Raw genomic sequence first — 12,677 nt, 5'->3', positions numbered from 1 at the left:
TGTGTGTGCATATGCGTGTACATAAAATACAAATAACCCCACTTCAAAGGGGCAGTAGCTGAGTTACATTTCTAAACATTTTGTGATTTCGAACAGTATCCTGATAGCATAGAGCCAACATTCCATCAAAGTGGTTTGCTTCAGTAAGGGCTGTGCCGGTGTGGTATAAATTATAAATCATATATTCTGTTTTACATGTGAAATGGGAGCTCTGAGGTGTATCGCACTTGAACAGATGGACTCGGGGTATTTTCATGTTTTCGGCTGCTTATGTTTTGCTTCTAATGTCATTTTCAAAGACTCCATCATTAGCTTCAGACGCACACAGGCAGGGAACTTTCGACAACTAAATCTGGTTAGTGGCAAATGTTCCCAACCCCTCTGACTGAGATAGGATGTTATGGGGGGAGGGGGGAGTGGTTGGAGAAGAGCCTGCTGGCAGAAGTGGGGGGGGGGAGAAGACTTGAGGCCCTGAGCTCCAGAACAGTGTTCTTTCCCCACTGTGATAGCTGTGTCTATGACAAGGGTACTAAATGGTGCCTCTTCCAGAGCCTTGCTGCTCACGGGATCCTGGGTTTTTCATTAGCAGGCAGTTTCTAATTCTCAGATTTTCATCTTTGAGGCTATTGATGTTAACTGTGCCTCAGCAGTCAAAACTCAGGATAAAGGTTTAAGATTTGACTGCTGAAATAGGGAGAGGCAGAGGAATCAGAGAGAGGCTTATGTCTGGGGGTTTGCTCTATTTCTCTTCTCTCAGGTCCTAGTTTGATGTGCTAATTTCTTTGCTGTCACAGCTTTTTTGCCATTAGATAATAATCCCTTCTGTGTGTAGAGCCCTTTATTCTTTTCCAAGGGTTTTCACATTCATTATCTCATTTGAACTTCATATAGCTCTGTGAGAGAAAAGGCAGATATTATAATTCACATTTGACAGATGAGGAAACTAAGGCAGAAAATGGTTATGTGACTGACATATAGCAAGATAGTGAAAAAACTGAGACCAAGGTCTCTTGACTCTCAGTCTGCCATCCATTGGACTTTGTTGTAGTTCGGTTGTGACCAACTCTATTTGATACTGGCAAAGGTACTGAAGTAGTTTGCTATTTCTCTCTCCAGTGTAACCCCATTTTACAAATGAGAAACTGAGACAAATAGGGGTTAAGTGCCTCGCTGAGGGTTACTCAGCTATTAAATATCTGAGGCTAGGTTTGAACTCATGAAGCTGAATCTTCTTGACTCCCATCCCAGCCACCTGGTGCAGTAGATTGGATGGAATCAGGAAGATCTGAGTTCAAATCCAGTCCTAGACTTTGGGCAAGTCACTTAATCTGTTTGCCTCAGTTTCCCCATCGGGAAAATGAGATGGAAAAGGAAATGGCAAACCATTCCAGGATGTTTGTTAAGAAAACACCAAATGGGTTTACAAAGAATCAAACACTACTGAAACAACCAAACAACAATATTGCTTGTTTTTAGACAGAACACAGGTTCCTTGAAGTCAGTGATAGTTTTGTTTTTATCCTTGAACTCTTAGTACCCAGCACATGACCTGGACCATAGTGAGTGCTTAATAAATGTATGTTGATTGATTGATCAAAAGAGAACAGATGGATAAAAAAAAAGCAACAACTCGAATTTAGATCCCAACTTTTCTACTTGAACTTGAACAAGTCACTTAAACCTTTCTTGGCCTTCAGTTTCATTATCTGTCAAATAAAGGAATTGGATTATATCATCTTGAAGGGCTCTTCCATCTCCAAATCTGTGATTATGCATATGGATTATTATTAGTACCAGGTTTGGGGGATGTATGGTAAAAAATTTATTCTGACTTGTTTTGCTTTAAGCCAATGCACATAAAATTTGAGTCAGATATTCTGAGTTTCCTACTGACATGTCAATTCAAAGCTTCAATCTCCTTCATTCCCATCTGTTTGAATGAGATTGACCTACAGATATTGCCCTTAACCTGTGTCAACACCTGCCTGCATTGTATGCTACTTGGCTGCCATGAATATTTTAAGCCGTTTGGCTGCTGATCTCCCAAGAAAGCCAGACTCCATGGAGGCAAGTGGGTAGTTGTACAGCAAGACATGGGAATCCTGGATACCAAATATCTGTTACTCAAGCAGAGATGAAAGAGGAGTCAGCAGGCACTTTCCAGAGTAGAAATCAGCCCAGGTGGGCGAATCACGCTTATCCTCGACGAGTTGTGTGACAGGAATTTTCTTCATAGCAACTGACCGGACTTGAAAACTTTTCTGGCCTGCTTGTGTTAATAGGTTGTTAATGATTGATGCAGAGGTCTTTTATGTCACCCAATGAAAGGAAGAAAGAAGGCCCTGGCTTTTGAGGTGACTATTAGAAAGGCACTCTTGCACTGCAAAGTCTGGAGTTTAAAACATTTATGTTGGCTGAGCTTCAGATGGGTTTCCACAACAGCTCCGGCAGAGGAATAAAACAATCTTGCCTAGCGTACTCCTTCCTTTGTTCTTTCAGTCAAACATTAAAAATACAGCAGGCTAAAAGGATAAAGTACATTTCATAGATCCTCCTCGATGGCAGGTACAAAGACTAGGAGAGGTCTGAGGTGGGCTTGTTGAACACAGAAGACAAATAAACAGGAGATATGCCATAGATTCTTTAGAAACTGGCACTTCAATTTCATTTCATAGTGTGACTGTGTAGCACTCATTGGGTACAATGTTCCTCCACAAAGGGAGATGACCACTGCTGCTTTTTTTCCTAGGGATTTTACCAACCATCATCAGATTATAGCTTCAGAGCTGGAATGGTCCTCAGAGATCATCTATTCCACCCCCCTTCATTTTACAGATGACAAAACAGTCTCCCAGAGAGGTTAGGGAATTGAATGGCATATGATATAAGGGCTAGAACACAGAATATGGAGCATTCAATAAAGTAGATTTGAATCCTGCCTTACCTATTATGTGAACCTAAGCAAGTCACTTAGCCTATCCAGGTCTCAGTTTCCTCTTCTGTAAAATAAGAGTCTTATATTTGATGTACTCTAAAGTTTCTTCCTGCTTTAAATCTAGTATCCTGTGATAGGGAGTCTTTAAGAAAGACTTTCAGAGGGACATATTAATTTCTTTTAAGTGTGAGGAAAAAATCCTTTCCGTTCTGCTTACCTGGAGTAGAATGTCTCAAAACACTCAAATAGATGTTTAACACCATCAATGTGGATCTTCCTTTTGATAATACAGATGGAGATCAATCCATACTCTCCCATCCTGTGCCACTCTTGTTCATATCCTGCCATGGGATCCACCCAATGTCCTGGTTTGTCTTACTTAACATCTTTTGACTTTGTGAGGATACCAGTGGTGTATATCAGTAGTCTGCTTATACTTTGTTCTTACCACATGACTAGCCTATCTTTTTTTTTTTTAATTTAGCATTTCTTTGATAACATCCGTTCCTCTGGTTCCTTATAGTTCATTATTTGTTGCCAGTTTCAGGCCGCTCACACTTACCATATGCTCTTCTGTTACTCTGAGTGATGCCCATTTTTAATTCTTCAGAGACTTTGTAGGGATCTAGACCTCCAGCCATATGATATCAGTAGAATATTAGCATAAAAAAAAGACTAGCCTTTGTTTCAGGGAAAAGTTGGAGATCATTAAAGGAGCTATGTGATTTCCTAAAAGCAATCAAGCCTACTTTCTTCTTTCTGCATAACTCTGGTTTCAACTCATTGCTGATTTGTCTGGCATGTCCCAGAATTACCTGAATATAATGTGAATTGAGTTTTCCCTGAGCTCAAATTTCTTTCCATTTCTTTGACACACCAATGAGATTATAGGCAGACCTCATTGTTCTCACCAATTGTAATCCACTATAAAATTGCAAAATCACACTTTTCATCAGCTGTTTCACCTATTCACCAATTGCAAACATTTTTTTCCTATGGCATTGATTCTTCCCTATTGCATTTTTTCACTAAATTTCATGTTTTGTTTGTTTTGTTTTGCTTCTAGAACCAGAGGAGGGTGATTGTCCCATTGTACTCTGCCCTCCTCTGAAACATTATTACTATGTTCAATTCAGTCCACTATAATTTCAGAAGGATACTGATAAGCTGTGTGTTATCCAGGAGATGATAGCCAAAATGGGCCTTGTGTGCATGATATGTAGAGAACTGTTGAAGCACCAGGGTATGTTTAGTCTGGCAATAAAGAAAATTTGGCATGGCATGGTAACTGCTTCCAAGTATTTAAAGGGTTTTCATGTTTTCACTTGCTTCATTTGGCCCCACTACCTGGAGCAATGGATGAATGTTGCAAAGAGGCAACTTGAAGCTCACTATTAAGAAAAGATTCCCAAACAAGTGGTATCGTTCATTTGCTTCAGCTATGTCCAAATCTTCAGGACCCCAGTAGGGGTCTTTCTTGTCAAAGATACTAGAGTGATTTGTCTTTTCCTTCAATAGCTCATTTTATAGATGAGGGAACAGAGGCAACAGAATTAAGTGACTTGCCCAGGGTCACACATCTAGTAATATCTGAAGGGAAATTTGAATTTAGGTCTTCCTAACTCCAAGCCCAGTGCTCTACCAATGGGCCACCATTCCAAAGAAGTAGAGCCATCTAAAAGTGGAATGGGCTGCCTCAAGAGAGGAAAATCTTTATTAAGAGGTTAGATAGCAATTTGCTAGATAGAAATTAGGTAACATGGTGGATAGAGTTCTAGAACTAGAGTCAGGAAAACCTGAGTTCAAATCCAGCCTCAGATATTGGTTATGTGATCCTGGGCAAATCAGTTAATCTTTCTCAGCTTCATTTTTCTGACTGGTAAAATAGAGATGATAAAAGTATCTAACTTGAAGGACTGTTGTGAGTATAAAATGACATAATATATGGAAAGTACTTCACAATCATTAAAGTTCTATATATGTGAGCTATCATTGTCAGAATTATAATTATTATCCTTATAAGGCATTAGGCTGTGTGGGGTAGAATGGGCAAAAACAGTATTGTTAGTCCCATTTTGCAAATAAGGAGCATGTGGCACAAAGAGATTGATTTACCCACAATTGCAATTGGATTTAGTGTCAGTGCTGGGATTAGATTCCAGACCTTTGGGGTCTTAGTCCTGTGATTATTCTTAATGTTGTTGTGATTATTATTATTGTTGTTGTGATTAGTAGTAGTAGTAGCAGCAGCAGCAACAGAAGCAATAATTTAATTAATAATATCTCACAATCCAATAGTGATTTACAGGGTAAAAGGTACCTTAGAGGTTGTCTTACCCAACCACCTCATTTTAGAAATGAAGAAACTGAGGTTCAGAGAAAAGAAGTGACTTGCCCAAGTTCACGAAGAAAACCCTAAAGCTAGAATCTGAACCCAGGTCCTCTAACTCCATATTCAATGATCTTTCCATTATATCATGCTGACAAAGCACTCACCTCACCACAATCTCATGAGCTAAGTAATATAAGTATCAATATTCCCATTTTATAGATGAGAAAATAGAAGCTAATCAACTGGCTTAAGGTCATGTGGCTAGTTAATGACAGGCCTTGGAGTTGAACCTTGGTTTTCAAAGTCCAATGTTCTTTTCTTCAAACTGCATGACAAAATTTTCCTTTGAGATATGACTTTACTCAGGCTGAAGCAACCAAATCAGATTTGTCCTGAGCTAAACATACTCTGGGTACTTGGTTCTAAACAACTAGCTGGTTCTGTAATATTTGTGTAAAGTAGTCAACTCAGTGAAAAGAATCAGTGGAATTAATTAGAACCTTAGTAAAGACGACATTAGACTCAAGCTTTCCACTGTGTTTTTTTTTCAGTTTTATACTTTTGTCTGATTATGAAATGGGTTACAGGAATTTCAACAGCTTCAAGAACCAAAATAGTTCTTGGTTCTTTGAGGGGAAGGGAACAAGCACTTCTTAACTACCTACTATGTACAAGGGGAAGGAAGTTAGATGGCACAGTAAAGTACTGGGCTTGGAATCAGGATAACTTATCTTCATGAGTTCAAATCTGGTCTCAGACACTTCCTAGCTGTGTGACCCTGGGCAAGTCACTTAACCCTCATTTGCCACAGTTCCTCATCTATAAAATGAGCTGGAGAAGGAAATGGCAAACCACTCCAGTATCTTTGCCAAAAACAATCCCCAATGGGGTCATGCAGAGTCAGATACAGTTGAAACTACTGAACAACAGCAACAAATGTGCAAGGTATTATGCTGAGTACTTTGCAAATATTATCTCATTTGATCCTCACAACAACTCTGTGAAGTAGGTGCTGTTATTGTCCCTCATTTTTATAGTTGAGGAAACTGAGGAAAACTAGTTAAGTGACATGCCCAGCTAGTAAATGTCTGAAGTCTGATTTGAACTTGGGTCTTCCTAACTCCAGGCATGTTGCTCTATCTGCTTTGTCCTCTAGTTAGCCTATTTATAGCATTAAGAACCTGTCTTTATCCTTTCCATACTCTTCTCCTAATTTCTTGGCACAAGCATATCCCTGTCTTCACAAAGACTGCTGTCACAGAAAAATAGCCTGTCCATGAATTTAGAATCTTGGGACTCTAGAGCTAGAGGGTGTCTCTGAGGCCACCTGATCCAAGCCATTTGTGGACATCCCCAAATGTTTCCATGTCCTCCACAGAATTTGCTGCTGAGTGCTAAATAGAGCCCTTTATTTCAGCCTCCCTTAAGAATCCAGGTTAACAGATCCAGGCTTTGCAACAATTATGGCTCCTTCCTTAATCAACTCCATTATGTATTCAATGATCAGTTATACCCATCTCCAAGCTTTTTATCCACATTAAAAAATCAGTGAGGAGTTTCAGAGGAAATTGGGAAGGCTTCTATGAATTGATGCAAAGGGAAATGGAAGGGCAATTTGCACAATAATAACATTGTAAAAGACAAAAACCAAACAAACAAGCCTCCTATATCTTTTGTTCCCAGGTAATATCTAGCACAAAGATATTTACTAAAAGTACCTCTTGACAGATTAAAAGATATTTGTGGGTATCATTTATATTTTCTTCTAGAACACAGCAGCATTTAACTGCTTCTGAGAACCATAGTCGCTTAAGATCCAACTAAAATCCAATCTACTTCGGGAAGTCTTACCTGGACTCTCATAATCACAGTTGAAATCCGGCTTAGCATGTTAAGCCTTGTTAGGGAAATGATATCATTAAAAGGGCAAATGACTTGTCCAGTATCAAAGGTAGGAGGGCTCTTGAGGCCGAGCTTGAACTCAGTGCTTGAGGATGGGGACTGTCTTTCTTTCTGCTTGTATTCATATCCCCAGAGCTTAGCAGAGAGCCTGCATATTGTAGGTATTTGAAACATTCTTACTGACTCATTGCTGACTTGCTAACTTGAAGGCTACTTTATACATATCATTTAGCTATATAGTGTTCTTAAGCACTTACATTCCATACATATAGTTATTTGTTTCATTCTATTCCTTTTAGTAGATTGTAAGTTGATAGAAGACAGAGGCCTTTCTCATCACCGTATCCCTTTTTTAGCACCTTTGGGTGCTAATAGTGTCTTTGGAACTAAAAAGAATTGTGCCATTTCTTGTGAGTTTAGCACTGTTAGGTTCCAGGAGAACTAGAGGATGCTTCGACTTAAATGATGCTTCACAGTTTTTAGCATTATAAAATATAGAATATTGGACAGTTAGGTGGCTCAGTAGATAGAGAGCCAGGCCTGGAGACAAGGGGTCCTGAGTTCAAATCCACCCCAGACACTTCCTAAATGTGTGATACCGGGCAAGTCACTTAACCCTCAATGCCTAGGCCTTACCGCTTTTCTGCCTTGGACCTGATGCTTACTACCAATACTAAGACAAAAGGAAGCTGTTTTTTTTTTTTTTTTAAGTAAAACCACAAAATCAAGTTTACAGCATCATGGTATGGTAGCACAAAATTTCTGTGGTCTTGGTTTCTGATTTTGAATCTCAAATCTGATTTTTACAAGCATTTAATCACAGGCAAAATCTCTGAGTTTCAAAGTCTTTATGTGTAAAATGAAGGTGATGATAATGCCTATTTTGTCGTTCAGTTGTTTTTAGTTAGGTCAATTCTTTATGACTCTATTTGGAGTTTTCTTGGAAAAGGTACTGGAATTGTTTGCCATTTCCTTCTCCAACACATTTTACACATAAGGAAAAATTTACACATTGAGGCAAACAGGGTTAAGTGACCTGCCCAGGGGCACACAGCTAGTAAGCATCTAAGGCTGGATTTGAACTCAGGTCTTTATGACTCCAGGTTATTTTGACCAGAATATGCAATTTTATCTTATTATCATGATGGCACTATTTGATTACATAATGCCTACAGTACCTATCAAATAGAATTGTCATGAGAATCCATTAGGATATTATATGTAAAGCATTATATAAACATTAGGTATTATTCATGTGGTTTTGGCCATATGGAGACTTATAAAAGTCTTAAGAGTTCAGCTTTCAGCTTTAGCAGTTTAGACCTTTGGGACATGGTATTTTGCTGTTTGGAAATGAAGGATAAATCATGAGCCTTGTCCACAAAAACCTTACACTTTAGATGCAGAAATAGAATGAATGCCAGAGACAATCACACCTAATACATATCAGGTTGCAGTAAAGTGCCAATTTGTATGATGCCAAGAATACATGTTTTTTCATTGTGGAATAATCCAATGTAATGGACTCTGCTACTAGAAGCAATGCAACAAGCCAGGATACTCCTGAAGGGCTTATGGGAAAGAATGCTAACCACATTGAGAGAAAGAACTATGGGAGTAGAAATGCAAAAGAAGAACATATGACATCACTTATCACATGTATATATGGGTATGTGATTTGGGGGTTTAGGCTTTAAAAAATCACTCTATAGCAAAAATGAATAGTATGGAAATAGGTATCAAGTGATGACATTTGTACAACCCAGTAGAGTTGTTTGTCAGCTCTTGGAGTGGAAAGGGAAGAGGGGAGGAAAAGAAAATGAATCATGTAAACATGGAAAAATATTTAAAAATAAAAAATTTAAAAATAAATACATTTTTTTTATAAATTCAAAAGGGAGAGGGATCAGTGTGAGTTAGAGAAGTCAAGGAAGGGGAGATGAGCTGGGCATTGAAAAATCACATGCTTTGCTCTTAATATCTGCCAGGTTTGACAATACATTCCTTACCCCAGTGCTATAGAACATTGATGGCAAACCTATAGCACATGTGCCAAAAAAGGCACACAGAGCCCTCTCTATGGTCATGTCTGTAGTCACCCACCAGAGTCTTTACTAGAAAGCCAGAGTGACTCTGAGCATTGCTGTTCTGCGCCCCCCCCCCCCCATGCACCTAAGGACATTCCTCACTTCCTCCTCTCCTCTGCCCAGTAGTCAAGGGGAGCACTTCCTCTCTCCTTTGTCTGGGGAAAAGGGTAGGGAGAGGGGGAGGCTCACATGCTGCATGAGGGTGCAGCATAAATGGCAGCCTGTTGAGTATATGGTGATGGTGATTTCTGTGGTGGGGTTGGTGAGGAGCTAAGTTTGAGGTGAGCATAGCACATAGTGTGGCACATAGCTAGAAAGGAGAGGAGAGCTGGGGACACTCTCCACACCCCCTCTCATCATCACCTGCCCCTCTGCCCAGCAGCCCAATGGGAGTGCTTCCTCCCTCCCCTGTCTGGAGTAGTGGGGAGCTGGGAGGTGAGGTTGGGGTGGGATGGAGCACTTGGTCTTTGGGGGCAGGCACTCGGTCTGGGGTGGGGAGGTGGGGAAGGTGGGGCCTAGCACTTCAGTTCTAAAAGGTTTACCATCCCTGCTATAGAATATGAATTTTCTCTTTGAGGTTCAGAGTAGTTAAGGGTTAGAAGGAATTTTGGAGAGGAGATCCATTCTAGCTAGCATCCTTCAGAATTTCAAGCATCTGTATATATATGATGGGGCTCACTTCCCATGCACATTTGCTATTTCTAAGTCTTTTTCCTCTTCTCCCTGGAGCATCCTCTCCTCCCCTGTCTCTCTTAAAGAATCTCTCTGTAATGATTCCACTAAATCCCTTATGTAGGTATGCAACATCATGCTCAGCCTTCCCTCCATTAATCAAGTCACATCTCCTTCCACATACTCAACAGCATGCAAAATGACCCAGGTTTGGTTGGAAGCCAGGTTGCCTGTGTATGAGCTAATACAGAGGGAAATGAGCTCAACCGGGAGAACAATTTACATGAAGACCACAAAACATGAATGAAAATAACTTAGAAACATTTCATAACTCTGATCACAGCAGTCACCATTTGTGACTTCAGAAGACTCATGATGCCACCCAGTTCTTAGAAGAAACATGATAAATTAGAGGTGAAGAACAAGATATATAATTTCAGACATTGACAGTGTATTGATTTGTTTTGATAACTATACATTTATATTATAAAGGAGGGTGTGGGGGAGGGAGGTCCTGGGTAGTGAAAGAAATTCAAAAAATGTATCAATAAAATGTTTTTTAAGTGCCCAGAAGAAAAACTTGTTCAGAAGAGGAATTAAACATGAGAGATTTTTTTTTTACTATCTTAAAAAAAACCTTACCTTATGGTTTAGTATCATTTCTAAGACAGAAGAATGGCAAGGACTGGACAATTAGGGTTAAGTGACTTGTCCAGAGTCATATAGCTAGGAAGTGATTCAGGTCAGATTTGAACCCAGATACTTTCTACTCGAGGCCTGACCCTATCCACTGTGCTACCTGACTGTCCCACTGCTATCTTTTAAATGTAATGTTCGCTTTTTAATTTTTTATTGAGTTCCTCCCTTCTTTCTGCACACCATAGAAGGCATCATCCAGCAAAATATATAGATTATGTATTTTGTGTTTCCACTTCTCAGTTTGTTCTCTGGAGGTAAACATTAACAAGTTATTGCTCAAATATTAAACTTGTTTATTGTTTATTATATTTATTGTTTATTATGATGTAACTATTTATAACATTCTCTTAATTCTACTCATTTCATTCTTCATTATCTCATATCTTTTTCCAAGTTTTAAAAAACATTTATCTGTTCATTGTTTCTTACAGTGGAGTAGTATTGCATCACACTCATATGTCACAATTTGTTTAGCCATTCTCCAATTGATGGACATCCCCTTGATTTCCAGTTCTTTGCTACCACAAAGAGGGTTGCTATAAATATTTTGGAACATATAGGTTCTTTTCCTTTTTCCCTGATCTCCTTGAGTAATAGACTCAGCAATATCATTGCTTAGTCTAAAGATATACACAGTTTTATAGCACTCTGAATGTAAATCCAAATCACTCTACAAAATGGCTGGATCAGTTGAAAGTTCCACCTGGGTATTAGTGTCTTAGCTTTTCTACATCCCCTCCAACATTTGTCATTTTAGCCAAATGGTAGGTGTGAAATGATACCTCAAAATTGTTTTGGTTTGCATTTCCCTAATCAGTAGTGATTTAGAAATTTTTTTTCATTTTCCTGTATATGCTTTGATTTCTTCTTCTGAAAATTATCTGTTCATATCTTTTGTCCATTTATCATTTGGGAGATGGTTCTTTTTCCTATAAATTTGACAAAGTTCTCTGTATATTTTAGATGTAAACAATGAAAAATTCCCCCCAATTTTCTGCTTTCCTTTTAATCTTGATATTTATTTTATTTATGCAAACTCTTTTTAATTTAATGTACTCAAAATTATTCATTTTTATATCTCATAATGCTATCTCTTGTTTACTAATAAATTCATCTCCTATCCACAAAATTGATAATGTTCCATGTTCTTCCAATTTGCTTATGAATATTTGCTTTAAAAAAAATGAACTACATGTAAAAGGATGTCATGCTTTTTTATATAGGCCTCTTTCTGATTCTTCTATATTGCAATGTTCGAGTTTGTGTATTATTGATAAGTCCAACATAAAATAAGAAATCTAAAAGCAAAAAATAAAGTGGTGTCTTAACAGTTAGTAATTAGAGTAATAATTAGGTCAATAAATGTTGGTGGAATTGAAATGAATCATGGACCATAGATTTTAAGCTAGTTTGAGGAAACCTTAGAGGTCTTCTGGTCTAACCTCATCTTTTTATAAATAAGGAAAGTGAGACCCACAAAAGTTAAGTAGCTAAAAGTTCCAATGCTAGTAAGTGATAAAACTGAGATTTGATCCCAATTCATCTAATTCCACTTCTTTAGATTTATTTTCCGTTAAAACTGAGAGACATATTCAGTCATCATGACATTGACCAAATCCCTCTATTTATCTCATATTTCATAGGATTCTGCATGTGCCATGTTAGGACTAGTTTGGTTCTTTCATTCCTCAGGGCAGGATGTGGCACTGTTCCATAATTACTCTATTTAGTTTTGTTTAAAAATCTATAATTTAAAAACCACCAAGGACTAGGCTGGTAATTCAGCTTCCATGGTCCATTTAATCCTTGGCCTCCAATACTGAGACAGCCTACAAAGGTGACAACTTGTGCCCATCATAATGGAAATGTTTGTTCTATGAACATCTGCTCGCCCAGAGCTGACCCAAGATCAGACTTGGGACCATGGGACAGATCTCAGGGCCCAGATGTATGGAGCTTGTCACTGCTATGCCAAGAAAATCATGGGCAGATAGTGGCTAAGAGCATCTCTGCCAAGGAGAACCTAGGAATGTGTTCTGAAATATTTAGC

This window comes from Monodelphis domestica, chromosome 1 (assembly GCF_027887165.1).
Source record: "Monodelphis domestica isolate mMonDom1 chromosome 1, mMonDom1.pri, whole genome shotgun sequence".
NCBI classification, from domain to species: domain Eukaryota; kingdom Metazoa; phylum Chordata; class Mammalia; order Didelphimorphia; family Didelphidae; genus Monodelphis; species Monodelphis domestica.
Note: the sequence above shows the minus strand (reverse complement) of the source record.